Source organism: Pongo abelii, chromosome 15, assembly GCF_028885655.2.
Source record: "Pongo abelii isolate AG06213 chromosome 15, NHGRI_mPonAbe1-v2.0_pri, whole genome shotgun sequence".
In the NCBI taxonomy this organism is placed as follows: Eukaryota; Metazoa; Chordata; class Mammalia; order Primates; family Hominidae; genus Pongo; species Pongo abelii.
In genome coordinates, this window is record NC_072000.2 from 62,167,906 (window position 1) to 62,188,408 (window position 20,503).

General features: G+C 38.9%; 1 protein-coding gene and 1 pseudogene across 7 annotated transcripts in view; one reads left to right on the forward strand and one right to left on the reverse strand.

Moving 5' to 3' along the window:
• The window catches only part of ARMH4 (armadillo like helical domain containing 4), a 200,304-nt gene that overhangs the window by 97,965 nt on the left and 81,836 nt on the right, over window positions 1–20,503 (reverse strand). The gene's annotated exons all lie outside the window — the stretch shown is intronic.
• Window positions 2,777–3,381, forward strand: LOC112128802 (polycomb group RING finger protein 3-like; annotated as a pseudogene).

Consider the following 20,503-nt stretch of genomic DNA (forward strand, 5'->3'; position numbering starts at 1 on the left):
CTACCTTTCCTCTATCATTTAGGGGCTTTTTAACTTTAAAAAAAAATCACCTTTAATCTTTTTTTATTCTTATATATCCTTTAACTTTGTAGGATTAATACCTGTCACTATTCTAAAAATTCAACAAATATTTATCAACCCCCCAAAGGGTGCTGTTGCAGACACTAGGGATACAGCAAAAATGTCTCTGCCTTCATGGAGCCCATATGCCCCTCAGGGAGACTCACAGCAAACAAACAGATATACCAATAGACAGGTGACTCTACACTCTCATTAAAACTGGCAAGAAGATAGAAAACGCCAGGCACAGCTATTTTAGAAAGGGTGATTAAAGAAAGCTTTTCTGACAAGGTAAAGTTTGAACAGAGGCCATACCAAAATAATGAATTATCTTGTTTAATTTAGGTCAACATCTACAGGAAGAGCATTCCCAGTGGAGGAAATGGCAAGGACCTAATCCTTGAGGCAGGTGTGGCCTTGCTGTGTTCAAAGAATGGCAAAGAAGCCTGGGCTGGGAGGGACGGGGCAAATACAGGAAATGAGGTAGGAAGAAGTAGGCAGGGGCCAGATCTGACGATTTTTTTTTTAAGTCTTTTGTTTATTTCAATAGGTTTTTTGAGAACAGGTAGTACTGACTTATATTTTTAAAGAATGAACCTAGCAACAGGGTGGAGAACAGGCTGCATCAAAGCAAGAGATGAAGAAAGAAGGCTAATAAGGAGTCCATTTAAAAACCAGGAATAGATTATGGTGCTTTGGACTAGGGTACAATCTGGAAAGAGGAGAGAGGTAGTCAGATCTGGGATGTAATTTGAAGGTAGAACCCTGCTGATAATTACAGTGTGAGATGCAGGAGGAAGATGCCACATGACTGAAAATGGGATCTAAAAGATAAAGAGTCAAAGCAAGAATTTGCATTTGAGATACAGTAACTGTGTGATGGCCTATGGCATCCAAAGAAATGTTGGACGTCTAGGGAAGTTTCAAAGCTAGAGATAAAAGTTTGGGAATTGTCAATTTATTAATAATATTCAAAGCCTTGAGACTGGCTGAGATTATCAAGAAGGTGAGTATAGACAGAAAGGGAAATGGTCCAGACCACATTCCCGGGCAAAGCCACCACTTAGAGGGTGACCAGCAGAGGAAGATCCACACAGGAAACAGGAGTAACCACCGGGGTGGGAGAAAATCCAAGAAGTGTGTGGTGTCAAGGAAGGCAAATGAAGAAAGCATCTCCAAGGGTCTGAGTAAGAGACTGAGGGTGTCCCTCTGGCTTGGACATTAGGAGGACACAGGTGACCTTGACAAAAGTTGTTTCTGAGGAATGACATGGACAAAGGCCAGGTTGGAGTGGTTCAAAAAAAGATTAGAAAAGAAGACACAGCAAACAAAAACAAAATTCTTACCAGAAATTTGGCTAAAAGGAGAACAGAGAAAACAGGGTGCAGGTGGAGACAGACACAGGGTCAAGGGTAGGGTCTTAAAATAGAATATAGAAAATAGAACCTGCTTGTAAGTTAATGGGTCAGATCTCATCGAAAGGGGCAATCAATGAGGCAGGAAAGACAGAAGCAGCTGCGGGAGAATATCCTGGGAGACACGGTATTATAGTGGCTGCATGCATAGACTCTGAAGCCACACAAATTTATTATGGCTGTGTGATTTTTGCACACGTTGCTGAATTTTGCTGTGCCTCAACCCCCTCATCTGTAAAACTCATATTATTCCTACCTCACAAGGCTGTTGTAAGGATTTCATTAGTTAATTTATAAGGTACTTAAAACTAAGCCTGGTGCACAGTGGACAGATTGGCTTCTTCATAATGACTAAAAGAAGACAGGGTCCAGTGCACAGGCTGGTTTGGATACATTCTCCCCTGCAACGGTAGGAAAAAGGGAAGGCAGAGAAAGAGGCACGGTGCAGGAAGGTGGGTAGATTTGGTGGGTAGGGGATCTTTATATTTCTTTTATTCTCAGTCAAATAAAAAAACTGGAAAGGAAAAGAGAAATGTTGGTGGTTTGAGGCAAGAGGAAAAAGCGTGAAATATTCGTCTTGGAGAGTGGGCGAGTACATTCTCAGAGAAATGGGGCAGGACTGCCAGGCAGCTCTCTAGGCCCACTTCAGATGTGACATCATATATCTAAAGTGAGACCTGTTAAGATGGTTGTGAGTTTTTCTCAAGCCACATTCAGCTGCTTGGGTGCAGGCATGGGTGGAGAGGTGAGTAGGCACAGAGATTTAACCAGCAGCAAGTTTTACCAAAAGAGCTCAGTGGAGAGTGTGAGGGATAGAGAGAGGGTAAGAAAGGGTATTGATTGTGTGTGAAGGAGTAATTATAAAGATGGACCAGGGACTCTAATTAAAGAGAAGTTGAAAAGGAGGCTGGATAGAGGAAAAATGATGGAAATTTAGATTATTAGGAAAACTATCAGGAACCATTAAAACTATCTGGGGACTTCCATGTCTTTATTTTAGATTCTTGACAGGTGTTTTCTCCTCCTCTTGGGGGTGGATCTGAAAGGAGTGGCACCCCTTCCTTCTCCTGGAGTGCCCCTGCCTGTACCCCCAAGACCAAGACCACAGCTTCACAATGTAGCAGGGACTCCTGGGCATCCCTCAAAAGTGACTGTTTCTGTGCTAGAAAATTGAAAAACAGTAAGGGCCAGAAGTGAACCAGAGTGCAGAGTGAGGCAGAATCGGTGAGTCAGAGTGATGACGTGGGGCCTCCATGCTAAGGCAGAAAGAAAAACAAGCAGACAGACATCCAGAGGAAAAGCCAAAGATGTTGACCAGAAGGATTAAGCTGTGGGACACTAAGGCCCACATCACCGGCCGCCTGTGTAGTGGGCACCTCATTGATGCAACCAGGGTGACCAAGTGTCTGCACACATTCTGTAGGGGTTGCTTGGTAAAGTATTTGTAAGAGAACAACACCTGCCCCGCATGTAGGACTGTGATGCGTCACACCCACTCACTGCAGTACATCGGTCATGACAGCACCATACATGACACTGTTTACAAATTGGTATCAGGTCTCCAAGAAGCAGAAATGAAAACAGAGAATTCTGTCACAAATTGGGCATGGAAGTGCCTGGAGACATCAAGGGGGAGACTTGTTCCACAAAACAACACTTAGATTTCCATCAGAATGGTGAAATGAAAGCAGAAGACAGTTCAAACAAAGAGACCAAAAAAGAGAAGAAGGAAAAGGACAATGATTTTCACAGAAGTGATGAGCAGGAAAGCAACAGCAGCAAGTTGTGGGGACTGAAAAGGAAATGCATCTGCTGCATAGCCCAAGCAATGGTCTGACATCTAAAGAAGTTCAGTGCCAAAAATCTTAACCTTTTGTCCTTCAATGAGGTAATAGTCAATCCATAAATAGAAACTCTAGCAAGTCATTTCTTATATAAAAATGACACTTCTAAAATTCTTTGGGCTTTTTTTTTTTTTTTTACAACTTTGTTTGGAGATTTTAACCAGAAAAAAAAATCTCAATTTGTTTTGCCTGCCCTGCCAGGTAGCATGATAGGAAACAGCGGTGAGGATTGTGAAAAGCCCAGAGCCCATGGACATGAAGAACCCACCAATAATAGAAGAGAAAATGGGGGAGAGGGTGTGGAGAGGAGGGCAGGTGATGAAACTGTTTTAAAATACGTTAAAGATATTCCTCACAAAGAAGAAGTCTGTTCTTTAATTTCACAAATGGATGGGTAGGTAGGTGGGTTGAAGGAGGGATGGGTGAATGAAGGAGAGAGAGAGAGAGAGAGAGAGAGAGAATGCTTTCAAGTTGTGATAAATGCTGAGAATAAAATGAAACTTGGTGGCCTGCTGGGCTGGGTGGTGGAAGAGTGGCATGAGCACATGAGCTCAAAATCACTGGGAGCTCACCTCAAGGTGGTAACGTTTTGTGTGAAGATGTAAATTCTCAGCAGGAGACCAGCTCTGCACAGGTAAGAGAAGGCACTGGAGGGCCTTGGGCAGGGATACATGGTTTGGGGCAGGGTTTTAAAATATCCCTCAGGCTGTGTGGAAATGAGTTATGGGGTAGAGAAAGGAAAGCAAGAGAGGCTGATGGCAGGAGTCCCAGGAGAGAAGAACCATGGTGGTGCAGTGACGGTGGAAAAGTAGACAGACTTGAGATGTGTTTTGGAGACAGCAGAGGGTGGAACAGTGGCCCCAAAGAGATAAACCCACATCTGGGCCCCTAGAACCTGCAAATGGGACCTCGCTTGGTAAAAGAATCTTTGCAGTTACAAGTAAGTTAAAGATCTTGAGATGAAATAGTCTTGGATTATCTTGGTGGACCTTAAGTACAATGACAAAAGTCCTTATAAGAGTAAGGCAGAGGTCGGGCATGGTGGCTCACACCTGTAATCCCAGCACTTTGGGAGGCCAAGGCAGGCGGATCACCTGAGGTCAGGAGCTCAAGACCAGCCTGACCAATGTGGAGAAACCTACTCTGTACTAAAAATACAAAATTAGCTGGGCGTGGTGATGCATGCCTGTAATCCCAGCTACACAGGAGGCTGACACAGGAAAATCGCTTGAACCCGGGAGGTGGAGGTTGCAGTGAGCCGAGATCGCACCATTGCACTCCAGCCTGGGCAACAAGACCAAAACTCCATCTCAAAAAAAAATAGAATAAGGCAGAGAAAGACTTGAGATACAGACACAGAGACAAAGAGAAAGTCATATGGAGAGGGAGGCAGACACTGGAGTGATAAAGCCACAAGCTGAGGAGTACTTGAGCCACTAGAAGCTGGAAGAGGCAGGAAGAATCCTCCCTGCTATGGTCTGCTTGCGTCCTCCAAAATTCATGTTTGGAAATTAATAGATTGGTGCCCTTACAAAAACGGCTATGGGAGTGGGCTCATGCTCTTCTGCTCTTCCACCACATGAGGATGCAGCAAGAAGACCCTTGCCAGATGCTGGTACCTTGGTCTTGGACCTCTCAGCCTCCAGATCGATGAGGAAATAAATTTCTATTATTCATAAAACCAACCCCTGCCCCACCCCCCAAAAAAAACCCTATTTAAAAACTTTGTGTACCTTCCTCCTATAAATACGAACTGTCTAAAAAGAGCACTATTTTTTTTTTTTTGAGATGTAGTCTTGCTCTGTCACCCAGGTTGGAGTGCAGTAATGTGCACATGGCTCACTACAGCCTCAACCTCCTGGGTTCAAGTGATCCTCCCACCTCAGCTTCCCAAAGTACTGGATTACAGCTGTGAGCCACTGTGTCTGACCCAATTTATTTATTTTTGAAGCATTATAAAATTAATTTTAGCGTCCTTCGCTCCCCACAAACCTAAGAGGTTTGTATTGATAAAACAATTGTGACTATATAATCCTGATCACCTAGGATCACTGTTCTCTGACCACTAGCATCCACCAAAGACAACTTGGTCCTCAACATCTTCAGCCAATCTCTTCTCTTTAAAGTATAGAATTATAAAAAATGAAAGGAACATCAAAAGTCACTTTACTCCATCCTATTATCTATCCCAAAGAGAGGGTTGCAGGTAAGCAAGCCTAGCCCAACAAGAAGGCTGCTACGTTTATAATGTGACTTGGAGGACACTGCTAGGGTCAACATGTCTCATAAACTCTCCCACACTCACTCATGTTGGTAGAGACTTCCTTCTCCTTCTCTCTGCCCTGAAATGTCTAACAGGAGATGCCTTCTTCTGAATCAGACAATAAAACCAAGGAGTACTCTCTCTAGAAGCTTCTTATTGAATAGTATACAATTTATATTATGAGAAAGTAAGAAAGGTCCCTCATTTACATGTGGGATACAAGAGGAAAGCTTTCTCCTCGTACTACTAGCTTCACCCTTCACCACTAAGCAACTCATAAGATTTACTATTTGTCCTTTTAATATTTACCAAATCATAGAGCTAGCCTGAGAAGACAGTCATAGAAAAAGAAAGTTTTGGTAACTGTGTGGAGAAGATAGGAGGAAGTCAGCCTTATTAGAATGAGGTTTCTCTTTTAGCCTACCTTATTCTCTCATAATCTTTTTCTGCCAGAAAATGGTCTTTTTAGGAGCCTACAATTATTTTACAGCCATTAAACATTTTTAGTTGTATATCACCTATACTCTGCTTCAATTACCAATAGAACCTACTATTACAGATCAGTAACAAAGATATTATCACCTTTCTTCAAATTAGCAAAATAATGTATGTTATAGTAACTTGAACCAGAAATGTAGAAAACTATCAAATAAAGGAAAGACGGTCTTGTCCCCTGGTATATCACCAATGACTAGTGAGTACTTGGCAATCAACGGCGCCCGATAAGTATTTTTTAAATGAATGAATACATGAATAAATGTATAAACAATGAGATAGATGTGGTTTTTTTAAACCCAGATCTAAGGAATCACAGAGTAACACTTAAACAATCAGTAACACATTCCTCTGAATACTCTTGCAACCACAAAGTCAACATGTAAGACCAACAGCTGTAAAACAAACCAGAGTTCATCTTCTATTCATAAAAACTGAAGAGAAAGTCATCTGTATTTCAGCCAGTCTTTCAATTAGTTACACCCAAAATAAATAATGATGTCACGAACATCTCTGAACACAAAGAACAATGACATGCCATAAACATTCAGCAAATAAAACTATGCCAAAAATAACAAGATCCCTGGCCCAAGAACTAAAATTAAAGAACTCAATCAAATAACACTACCAAGTTATATTTAAAGGTTTGAGGGTAATGCCTGAGTTTTGCAATTTTGTTTAAATAAACCCCAAATTTTATTTTCATTCATCTGAACCGCAAATAAGAATGGGGTCAAGGTAAAAGACACGAACATACAATTATTCCAAATAAAGACAGCATAGAGAAAGAAAACTGAACCTCTAAAAGGAAACAATTGGGCCGGGCATGGTGGCTCATGCCTGTAATCCCAACACTTCCGGAGGCCAAGGCAGGTGGATCACTATGAGGTCAGGAGATTGAGACCATCCTAGCCAACATGGTAAAACCCTGTCTCTACTAAAAATACAAAAATTAGCCAGGCATGGTGGCACATGCCTGTAATCCCAGCTACTCGAGAAGCTGAGGCAAGAGAATTGCCTGAACCCAGGAGGCAGAGGTTGCAGTCAGCCGAGATCACGCCACTGCACTCCAGCCTGGGCGACAGAGTAAGACTCCATCTCAAAAAAAAAAAAAAAAAAAAAAAGAAAGAAAGAAAAAAGGAAATAATTGATCTTGGTTTACTATGCATAGTAGAAACATGTCCTATGTCAATAACCAGTGATAATGCTCAAAGATGTAAAGTTATATTTCTTCTGACAATCTCTAAAAACATTGCAATCCAGGAAAGGAAGATTCAGAGAGCTCAGCCTGAAAAGTTCCTTCTAGTCATGTTACCTAGAATTGGAAAGTTCATCCTCATAACTGACACTTCTTTTTCACAAGTTGACGTGGCACTGATTACGTCATAACCACAAACACTAACAGCAACCCTAGCAGCAAAGGGGCAGGAAGAATGGTTTCTAAGTAACCATCTCTCTTGACAGTCAAAATCCTCCCAACAAACTGTACTGTTCCCACTCCCAAACACATAATCCACATTATGAAAAATTCCCTTTTCACTCTTGTTGATCCAGCATCTCCTTAGAAGACATGTCCCACTGAGTCCAGCATGCACAGACAGGAACAACGGGCTCCTTGCCATGGAGCTAATGGATTTTTCCATAGCATCCTTACCGAGATCAAGTCATTCGGGATTAATCTGATGCTCCTGCCAGCATGTCCACTGTCAAGAATTCCAACACTTAACAATAGTGAAAAACCTGGATGAGTTGTCAGCCAAAACCCTAACTTAGGTGTTCAGACAGTTAGATGGTTCAGCATGCAAGAGGGACTGGGACATGGTTCAATTTCTGACTGCTGTGCTTGAGGTGAACTGAAACAGTTAAGAATAAAACTAAGAAACGTTAAACAGAAGTGTCAGAGAACAGTGCCACATGGCCAAGAGATGCTTAGTGATATTAAATAGTGTGTCCACAGCTCACATAGAGAAATGTCCTGTTGCAAGTGACAGGCAGACAAAATGTGTCTACACGGTACCCTCTCTAAGCCAACTTTATCTGTCTGGCAGATCTCTGACAATCTCTTAACAGCTGTTCAAAGCCCACGACAATACTTTGTACTTACATGGGGCTTTTCTTCCAAGTGACTCAAACAGCTTTTCAGGCTTTATTCTCCAAACTTACATTGTTAGCTAACAGGGAACAAGCTTTATAAGTTTTGTTTTACTTACAGGCTACTTGGTAGGTGAAAAAAAAACTGCCTTCGATGCTCAAATATCACAGCAGAGGCTTAAATGAGCTTGTGCAAAACCAGAATTTTTGCCTCTCTAGATCAGACCTGTTTTCTTTATTCATTGCAAATATTTCTGTCTAGGGTTACCAAAATCGAGAGTCTTCATTTTGTTCAGGACCACAGCCATGGGTTAACTCTCAACAAAATCAATAAAATATATGGGAGAAATTTTGCCCTATGACCCTGAGTAATTTTAGTAATCTGACCCCACTACAAATATGTGTCATTTAATAGGCAGTTCCCACCAAAGGTGCTCAGTTTCTCTAACTGCATTTTTATCACAGCTTCGACTTTTTTAGATCTCCAGAAGATACAGAAGTAGCTAGCACTTCCAGGCTGTTACTAATGCATCAAAGATAGAAAAAACCTTGGTTGAGAATGTGTCATCCCAACAATGATGGCAGGAAGAACCAGAGCAGGAACACCTGTTCCCCAATATCTGCTGTATAATCTTGACTTTCAAGGAGAATAGGGTCTCACTTGTATTTTCTGCCTTTTTGGAATAGCAATCATTAGTTTGAATCATCATCTTTTGCCTATTTATTCATGAGTTTTACATGTCAAATTTCTCTTTTAGTGGCTTTTTCTTCCCTCTACTAAGTTTAAAATTAAATCTAAGGTAAACAAATTAGAGGCCGGGTGCAGTGGCTCACGGCTGTAATCCCAGCACTTTGGGAGGCCAAGGCAAGTGAATCATGAGGTCAGGAGATCGAGACCATCCGGGCTAACATGGTGAAAAACTGCCTCTATTAAAAATACAAAATTTAGCCGGGCGTAGTGGTGCACGCCCTTAGTCCCAGCTACTTGGGAGGCTGATGCAGGAGAACCACTTGAACCCGGTAGGCAGAGGTTGCAGTGAGCTGAGATCACGCCATTGCACTCCAGCCTGGGCGACCAAGTAAGACTCCGTCTCAAAAAAAAAAAAAAAAAAATAGCCTATGTGAAAAAGAAGAAGGATGCCATGAAAAGAAACAGGGTAGCTTCACCAGGCATGGACTGAGCACATATTAGCCTTTCTCCCACTTCTCCTATGAAGGGAATGGTTCCGACACATCCCAGTGGCATCTTTCTCAAAGAAGAAACATTTGTAGGCATACGTTTTCCTGGGAACTCTTATGCCAATAACAATCAAAAGCCATTGTTTCCACCTATAAAGTGACTGAAGCCCTAGAAATGACACTGCTTCTATTTCCAGATTTTTTTTTTTAACTTGGGCATCAAATTGGGTGCAAAACTTAAAAGCCAGAAAGAAAATATTAAACTTGTCTTGAGGATGTGCAGCGACTCTCCAGCAGATGGCCCTCCAGGATCATAAGGTTCTAAGGGATACCAGAATTTTCTGAAATAACTACCACAAAATCCAGCAACTCACAAAGTTAAGCTGACTTAGAATACATCGAATTTCATTACATTTCTAAAATGGAAATATTCCTGCCAAGTGCTTTTACATTTTTATCATGTAATATGAGATATATATTAGACTATATACATATACCATATTTATCTTATTAAGCTTCATAGTGAAATGAACCCCAGAGAACTCACTATTCAATTTAAGGACTAGTAAGTTATTAATACTGTTACACCTATCTGCATATTCCTCTTAACATCCTTCTTCCCCTTAAAGCCATACAAAGTTACTGACTGCTATATTTGGGGACTTTCTTTCCATTCAAAATTATGGTTTTAAGTTTTGCACATCTTGTTGTACAAAACACTAGTTCATTAATTTTCACTGATATACACTGTTCATTATGCATATATGTCACAATTTGTTTATCCCCATGTCAAGGAACATTTCGGGTATTTGGTTGTTGCTAATTTTTTTTTGCTGTTATGAATAGTGCTGCTTGAACACTCATATATGATCTCTAGTATATTTGTTCAAGGGTTTCTCTAGGGTACATTCCTAAAAGTGGAATTGCTAGCTTAAAAGGAATACAAGTGTTCAACATCCTAATGTCTAGATAAATGTCCCTAGCTCCACATCCTCATCAACCTTTGGCATTGTCAAACATTTAGTTTCTTTTCAATCCAATGTGTATAAAATGTCACTCCAGATGTCATTTGCACTTTCTTAATGACTAATGAGATTGTGTATCCATTCAGTATCTGTGTGAGATGCCTACTCATGTCTTTCACTCATCTTTCTACTGGGCTGTCTGTCATTTTTCTGCTGATTCTTTTAGAGTTCTTTCTATCCTGGACATCAATCCTTTATCAGTTATATGGATTACAAATATCTTTGCTAATTTTAGAAGCTGTATTTTCACTTTCTTTCTAGCATCCTTTTATGAAAGGTTTTAGTTTTAATATCACTGAATTTATCAGGATTTTTATGGTTAGCAATTTTTTGTGTCATATCTAAAAAAACTTTATTGTGAGGTCAGAAAAATATTCTACAATTTTAGTCAGTCTAAGTTTTGCCTATTACATCTGTTTTTAAACCACATAGAACTGATTTTTGTGTAGGATGTGGCTTCAATACAGTTTTTTCTATATGGACAACGAATTGTCCCAGAACTTTTTGTTTATTTTAAATGCTTTCCCCATCACTCTGCAGTGCAATTTTCATCACATGTCAAAGACCCTCTATAGAAGTGTGTTTCCATGCCTATTCTGCTTCACTGGCCACTTTGACTATTCCTGTCCCTGTCCTCATTGTCCAAATATATAATTATATAGTAAGAGCTTTATAAGTCTTAATATCTGTTAGGGTATTTACAGACACCTTCCTTCAATTTCTTTTTCTTCTTTAGGAGTACACTGGCTATTTCTTGGCCTATTGCTCTTCCATATAAATTTTATCAAAAGTTTACTAAGCTGTTCTGAATTAATGCAATGTAAAAATAAAATATTGAAATCTTACTGTTATTACTTCATTCTATTTTCTTTGGGTTTCTTCTATTTTGTTTTTATAGCTGTATTAGTCCATTCTCACACTGCTATAAAGATACTGCCTGAGACTGGGTAATGCATAAACAAATGAGATTTAATCGACTCACAGTACTGCATGGCTGGAGAGGCCTCAGGTAACTTACAGTGGTGGTGGAAGGGGAAGCAGGCACGTTCTTCACAAGGTGGCAGGAGTCAGAGAGAGCATGAGTGAGTGTGAAGAAGGAACTGTCAAACACTTACAGAACCATCAGATCTCATGAGAACTCACTACCACAAGAACAGCCCAAGAAAATCACCCTCATGATCCATTCGCTTCCCACTAAGTCCCCACCTCAACACATGGGGGATTATAATTCAAGATGAGATTTGGGTGGGGACACAGAGCCAAACCGTATCAATAGCTTAAGGTGGAAGTTTTCATTAATTTTCATCCTTTCCTCTTTTCTAAGCTTTTGGGTTTTATTTTTTAAGTTGATAATTGTATATATTTATCATGTCCACCATGATGTTGTGAAGTATATATGTATTGTGGAGTGACTAAATCTAACTAACATATGCATTACCTCACAAAGTTATTTTCTGGGGTGAGAACGCTTAACATCCACTCTCAGCATTTACCAAGAATACAATATGTTGTTATTAACTATAGTCACCATGTTATACAATAACAGAAACTTTTTTATTTTTTAAAGTGAACAAACTCACTGAGGGAGCTTTCTAAAGGTTAAAAATTTCCCATTATATAATCCTTCATCTTCGCCCCACAAGTCTGATATATTTTCTCTGAGTCACTTCCAAATATTTTGATTTTCGACTATAATTTCTTCTTTGATCCACCAGTTATTTAGAAGTGTTTTTTTTTTCCATTTTCAAAAGTATGGGGCAATTTATCTTTTTCATTATTAATGTCTAACCTAATTGCACAACCATCAGAGAATATAGCCTGCATGATATCAATTGTTTAAAATCTGTTGAGATTTTTTAAATTTATTTTTTATTTATTTTTGAGATGGAGTCCACTTTGTCACCCAGGCTGGAGTGCAATGGTGCCATCTCGGCTCACTGCAACCTCCACCTCCCAGGTTCAAGTGATTCTCCTGCCTCAGCCTCCCAAGTAGTTGGAATTACAGGTGCACACACACCACGCCCAGCTAATTATTTTTTATTACAGGTGCACACCACCATGCCCGGCTAATTTTTAGGAGAGACTGGGTTTTACCATATTGGCCAGGTTGCTCTTGAGCTCCTGACCTCAGATGATCCACCTGCCTCAGCCTCCCAAAGTGCTGGGATCACAGGCGTGAGCCACTGTGCCCAGCCAGGATTTTTTTAATGGACTGGTTTATGGCCAATTTTTATAAATATTTCATGTGTGATTGAAGATAACATATTTGCTAACAGTTGGGGACAGTATTTTATATATGTCAAGGAATGCTTTTGTCTCAAATTTTATTTTGTTTGAAGATTTTAACAAATTGAATACAATACATAAGAAGGATAATATATAATAATATAAAGCTGTATTTATAGTATTCAAAAACCAATGAGTATAATTCAATATAGTAACTCCCTAAAAAAGAAAACCATACCATCATCTTAAAAGGTACAGAAATATCAATGCAGAAAAAGCATTTGATAAAAATCCAACATGCACACAATGTCCAAAAAGACAAAAACAAAATCTAAGCTTTCAGCAAACTAAGAAGGGACAACTTGATTCTAAGTTTGGGCTGTCATAACAAAATGCCAGAAACTAGGTGGCTTAAACAACAGAAATTTATTTTCTCACAGTTCTGGAGGTTAGAAGTCCAAGATCAAGGCACCAGCCAGGTGGGTTTCTGGTAAGGCCTCTCTTCCTGGTTTACAGATGGCCACCTTCTTGCTGTGTCCTTACATGACATTTCCTCTCCTGCAGAGACTCTAGTGTCTCTTGTTCTTCTTCCTTCTTTTTGTTGTTTTTTTTTTTTCATTAGAGATGGTCTCACTCTGTCACCCAGACTGAAGTGCAGTCACACAATCACACAATCAGTTCACTGCAGTCTTGAACTCCTGGGCTCAAGCAATCCTCCTACCTCAGCCTCCCGAGTAGCTAGGACTACAGGTGCATGCCACTATCTCCAGCTAATTTATTTCGTTTTTTGTAGGGATTAGGGTCTGTATGGTGACCAGGCTGGTCTCAAACTCCTGGTCTCAAGCAATCCTTCTGCCTTCACCCCCCTTAAAGTTCTGGGATTAAAGGCATGAGCTACCCCTCCCAGCCCTCTTTCTCTTTTCATAAGGACACAAGTCCTATTGGATTTGGCCCCACTCTTATGACCTCATATAACTTAACTACCCCCTTACAGACCCTATCTCCAAATACAATCACATTGGTGATTAAGTCTTCAACACATAAATTTTCTACGGACACAATTCGGTCCATAACACTGATAAAGGGTGTCAACAAGAAACCTCTGGCTAACATCATAATTAGCCCACTTGTATTTATTGTCATTATTGATATATTTGTGTTTGTTACTTTATTTTTTCCACTTTTTCTGTGCTTAATTTTTCTTTTTTTGGCTTTTTTTTCTTATTCTATTTTCCCCCACTACTGGTTTACAAATTATACATTCTACTGCCTACTGCATTTTTTCAGCTGTTACTCTTAAATTTTACCACACATATTTAACTAACCAAAGACTGAACTTAATCACTATATTACCACTCAATAAGAAGGGCTTTAGAGTCCTTTAATCGTGACTATATCTTCCCAATTTATTTTATTGTCCACTATTTTAGCTCTGTCCTCTCTTCTTACTCCATAAATTAGAAATTATATTTTATACAGAGTGCTTATGATTTATGTACATATTTACCAATTTATTTGTTCACTATTTCTTCTTGCATCTCAGTCCCTCCTTCTAGAATTATCTTTCTTCTTCCCTAAATGCAATGCCTTCATAAGTTCCTTTTCTAAAATCTGTTGCCAGTATTTTTGCCTTTGTTCTTTAAAAATAGAGGCACATATTTCTAGATTATTCGTTAATTTCTCTTAATTCGTTAAAGAGATTCTCCTGTCTTTTGGTTTCCATTTCCACCATTGCTGCTAAGTCTGCTCTCAGTCTAAATTTTGTTCCTTTGTAGGTAACCTTTTTCCTCTGGCTTTTTTCCTTTAAATCTGGATCTTCAGATTTCTTTGTCTTCATTGTTCTTTCATTTCATTACAATATATCTTGTTGAGAATTTTTATTTTTAACTTTTTTTATTGATGTAGAACAAACAAAAAGTTGACAAACCATAAGTGTACAACTTAATAAGCTATTACATCATGAACCAGCATATTCACAACCCAGATTCTTTTTTAAAAAAGCAACATTCTATTGTACCAGAAGCCCCCTTCACACCACCATCATTACCCCAAAGGTAAGCACTATTCTGACTTCTAACACCATGGATTAGGTTTGCTGGTTTTTGAAATTTCTATAAATGGAATTATAGAGTATGCATTTCTTAGTGTCTAGCTTCTTTCACTGCAAGATCAACTCCTATATTGCTGCATGTGGCAATCATCCGTTCATATTTAGCACCACGTAGTCTTCCATTGTATTAACATAGCATAACTTATTTGTCTATTCTACTGGTGATGATTAGAATTTAGGTTATTTCAAGATTTTTGCTTTTTCAAATAATCAGTGTTGCTGTTAACACTCCTGTACATCTTTTGGTGTGCTTGTGTTTGCATTTTTGACGGTTTATTTATCTTGTGTGATACACGTGTTTCCTATGTCCATGGATTCACATTTTATCACAGTTTCGGAAAAATTTTCAGCCATTACCACTATGAATCCTATCCCCCTGTTATCTCCATATCTCTTCCATTCTCTCTATTTTCTCCTGCTGGATATCTGATTAGATAAGTGAGAAGTTTTCACTCTACCCTCCATAAAGCTTAGCTTTTCTTTCATGTTCTCTCACTTGTCTCTTTGTGCTACACTCTTTACAATGTCTTCAAATTGATCTTCCAGTTCATTAATTTTCTCTTTTGGAATATTTAACCTGTCATTGAGGCTTTTTTTCCCCAAAAATTATATTTATATTTCTAAATGTTCTATTTGGTTATTTTTAAAAATCTGCTAGGTCATTTTTGATAGTGTTTTATTACCTCCTGATTTTGTGACTTTTTTATTTCCTTAAAGCTTTTATAAATGGTTATTTTATATCTACATCTGGATAGTTTTAGTAACAAAGGTCCTGAGTAAAGAGTAAGCCAATCTTACTTGGCTTTGTCATGGTGGTTCATTTCCTTGTTAATTTGTTGATATTTTATTACAACACATTTATTTTATTCCTCACATTTGCTTGGTTCTAATCTGTAGGAAACCTATGAGACTCTATTGGACATGATTTTTTCCAGAGAGAATTTACATTTGCTTCTGTGGGAAGTCAGGGTGTGATACAAACCTGGAACTACTTTATTTTATTCCCCTTACACAAGCTTAATGTGGAAATTTTCGTCCAGGTTCCTCATCTTACTAGTGGCTCAAGTGTAGACACCTAGTACAACAATGATATCACTATTTGTCCTAGAGCACCGTTACCTCTTCCTTGCAGTTAATTCCTTGGGTTTCAGCCCACCTTTGGAATACACCAAGCCAGAAAGCACAATCCTTGAAGATTTTTCTGACTACTTGTAATCCCATTAATTTATTAAAGCATATGTTTTACCCAAGATCTAGTCATTTTGCTATGTCAAGACCCATTAGTTTTCTGTCAGAATCTGAAATCCAAATAAAGTACTTTTCAAAGGCATCCATATTCAAAATCATCTATTTTATCTACTGTAAATAGGTCCAACGAGCTGAGTGAGAGTTTTTATTTGTTTTTCAAACTCCATTTTTAAATTCTCCAACTTCAAATACTCATAAGAGAATCTGTAATCTGGGTATATTTTAAAATTAGATCAAATCTGAAATGTTATTATTAAATATTACCTTCTAATAGAGAACCAAGAAATAAAGCTGCACACCTACAACCATCTGATCTTCAATAAAGTCAACAATAACAAGCAATGGAGAAAGGACTCACTATTCAATAAATGATGCTGGGATAGCTGGCTAGCCAAATGCAGAAGATTGAAACCGGTCCCCTAACTTTCACTATATACAAAAATTAACTCAAGATGGATTAAAGACTTAAATGTAAGACATAAAACTATAAAAATCCTAGAAAAAAATCTAGAAAATACCATTCTGGACATTGGCCTTGGCAAAGAATTTATGACTAAGTCCCCAAAAGCATTTGCAACAAAAATAAAAATTAATGAGTGGGACCTAATTAAACTTAAGAGCTTTTGCACAGCAAAAGAAACTATCAAGGGGGTAAACAGACAACCAACAGAATGGGAGAAAATATTCACAAACTATCCATTCAACAAATGTTTAATATCCAGAATCTATGAGAAATTTAAACAATTCAACAGGCAAAAAACAAACAACTCCATTAAAAATGGGCAAAGGACATGAAGAAATACTTCTCAAAAGACTTATGAAAAAATGCTCAACATCACTAATCATTAGAGAAATGCAAATCAAAACCACAATGAGATGTCATCTCACACCAGTCAGAATGGTTATTATTAGAAGTCAAAACATAACAGATGCTGGTGAGGTTATGGAAAAAAGGGAATGCTTGTACACTGTGGATGGGAATGCAAATTAATTCAGCCCCTGTGGAAAGCAGTTTGGAGATTTCTCAAAGAACTTAAAACAGAACTACCATTTGATTCAGCAATCCCATTTCTGGGTATACACCTAAAAGAAAACAAATAATTCTACCAAAAAAACATGCACTCATATGTTCATAGCAGCACCATTCAAAATAGCAAAGGCAGGTAATCAACCAAGATGCCCAACAATGGCAGACTAACGAAAACGTGATACATATACACCATGGAATACTATGCAGCCATAAAAATCATTTCCTATGCCACAATATGGATGTACCTAGAGGCCATCAAACTAAGTGAATTAACACAGGAACAGAAAACCAAGTATCACATGTTCTCACTTGTAAGTGGGAGCTAAACATTGAGTAAATATGAACTCAAAGAATGGAACAACAGACACTGGGGCCTACTTGAGGGTGGAGGGTGGAAGGAGGAAGAGGAGTGAAAAACAAACTGTCGAGTACTAGGCTCACTACCTGAGTGATGGGATCATTCGTATACCAAACCCCAGTGACACATAATTTTCCCATGTAACAAACCTGTACATGTACCCCCAAACCTAAAAGTTGAAAGAAAAAAATAGACATTACCTTAAACATGTCTGTTAATTTATTCAGTTCTCTCCTTGTTAAATGCCTCATCACCATTACTTTTTAAACTCCATTATTAATCTATACAAATTTTTTGAAAACTTTTTACTAAATTTCAAATTTTCCATTCACTGTATAATAGTAAATATAATAATTCAAAATTTCCTCCATTGTAGCCTTAACAATATTTAAAAGGTACATTCATGAGAAAATAAAAAGGCTTGAGACAAGATAGTCCACTTCAAACACCAGTGGCAAAATGTTTTGGATTCAATTTCCATTTCAGGCAGCTGTTTAAATATTTTCTTGGCTGGGTGCAGGAGTTCACACTTGTAATTCCAACACTTTGGGAGGCCGAGGCAGGCAGACTTCTTAAGCCCAGGAGTTTGAGACGAGCCTGGGCAACATGGTGAAACCCCGACTCTACAAAAAAATACAAAAATTGGCTGGGTGGGGTGCTGCACATCTCTAGTCCCAGATACTCAGGAGGCTGAAGTGGGAGGATTGTCTGAGCCTGGGAGGCCAAGGCTGCAGTGAGCTATGATTGCGCCACTGTACTTTAGCCTAAACAACAGAGTGAGACCTTGTCTCAACAATAAACAAATAAACAAATGAATAATTTTCTTATTTCATTTAATATTACTTTCTCTAAACTTGAGGATTCTGCTCTTGATAATGGCATTGCCTATATCTGGTTAACAAGCTGAAGATACCGGTTTACATAAGTACCTTCACATTTACTGCTCACAACAACTCCTTTTCGGCCATGAGCCCATATAATTGGCATGTTATCCATTATCTTCTATAAATCCTGCCCCAAAGTTATACTGGTAGAGCCCTGTAGCAATAATTACAAGTTCTAGAGTTCAATACTTACTCCTTTATTTTAGAGACAGGGTTTCGCTCTGTCACCCAGGCTGGAGTACAGTAGCACAACCACAGCTCACTGCAGTCTTGAACTCCTGGGCTCAAGAGACCCTCCTGCCTCCGCTTCTCAAGTAGCTGGGATTACAGACATGAGCTACTGTGCCTGGCTTAACATCTGCTCCTTAAATAACTCACTTATGATTCAGATGACAGCTTCATATATTTCCCTCTAGAAAACGAGACTACAGCAATCCTATTTCTCAAGTATGCTATAAAGAGAAACACAAAGCTATATTAATATTATATCTGTAAATTCCAAGCCATCTGGAATAATATCTTTTTCTTCAGCTAATCAGTCATCTTAAAGGACTACTTGCTTTAAGCAAACATACACAAAACTTGTGTATAAAAATCCACATACACTCAAAAGATAAATTATAGGTTGGTTAGGTTGATTATTGACTATGCAAAAATATGTATGAAAGTAGATTTCCCCTTCAAAATGTAAAGCATGTCTCAACCTATCTAAAATGAGGCTTACATAATAATTTGTGGAAATATGCATTTGTTTTATCATACTTGCATGCATTTAGCTCCTTGAAAGCAGATATTTTACCTTAATCCATCTTTGTGCCCCACTTCCCAGGATCAAGCATTGTGCCTCACACAGAATAAGCACTCAGTATATGTTGATTGAATGGAAATAAACTCAACAACACCCTATCTTCCTCTTCAAAATAAATATTTAAATGCCTTTATAGAACTCCAATTTTCATTAAGTTATGTCACGTATATGTTTCAAATGAGTATAACTTTTTTTTTTTTTAAAGAGACTAGGTCTCACCCTGTCATCCAAGCTGGAGTGCAGTGGCATGATCACAGATCACTTCAGCCTCGAACTCCTGGGCTCAAGCAATCCTCCTGCCTCAGCCTCCTGAACAGCTGAGACTACAGGTACATGCCACCACACCCAGCTAATTAAAAAAAAAAATTTATACAGGTGAAGTCTCACTATGTTGTGAGACTCAAACTCCTGGCCTCAAGCGATCCTCCTGCCTCGGCCTCCCAAAGTGCTGGGAGAGAGCCGTTTTCCACTCACTTATTCTACTCATCAGTGTGGGCTGAGTGGTCCAGGAGGCTTCATAGAGGAGAATAAGTTTGAGCTGAATTGTTTCTGTTTCTTTCGTGGCCTCAACTTCATAGCTCCCTGTTTATGGAGCAGAGGAGCTCTGAGTATTATTTGCTACAGAAAGTGACAGAATGATCTTTTTATCATATGGGTGTATTTCTTGTGTGGTGAGAACAGTGCTATACTGCCTGGAAATGAATCATACCTTTAACTGGGATGGAATTTTCTCTGAAGGGTGGCATGTACATAGTATTAATCATAACAATTGTCAGACTGTCACTTGCCTAGGAATTAAATGTGTGTCCTTCAACCTGTAAACAGGACAGACAGTACATATGCAGGGGGTAGGGGCTCACTATTACTTGGTGGTGAGCCCTAGGAGAAATTTATATCTTGGTCTTGACTATTCTATGTGGGGGCGGGGGTGGGGAGTAGAAAATCAGAAGTTTACCCTTTACATAGGGGGAAAAAAAAAAGCCAAGCACTGAGATGCCAGAAAGCCTGGCAAAGTGCCTGAAATATTTGTTCCAGTGCTTTGGGAACAGAATATAAAACAGACAGAGTACGGAATGGGTCAGGGCCCATAATCCCTAGAAACTCATTAGTGAAGATCAGAGAGAAATTTGTACCAGACGAACCTAATTCATTTTCTGTTTCTTTCACTTCTCAGTTTATTTGCTTTGTGTTCCCTTAGGTTTGAGCCAGGTCTTTTAAAAATTTCTACTAATTTCAGTTGAAACAAGTGAAAGGATGTACATCTCTTCCTGAGCCAGAGTTTTAATAGGAAACAGGATTCCTCAGAGAGCATGTGAAGCAGACACCTTGAAAAAATCCAGAGGGAGCAGCACCAGGCTCCTGCCCACCTGGAGAATCTCCTTCTCCTGCTAAAACGTTGCAGATTCTTTATGCTGTTTTAACAGAAGAAGAAATTTCTGTAGACTATTGTGTCTAGAGATAAGCAAT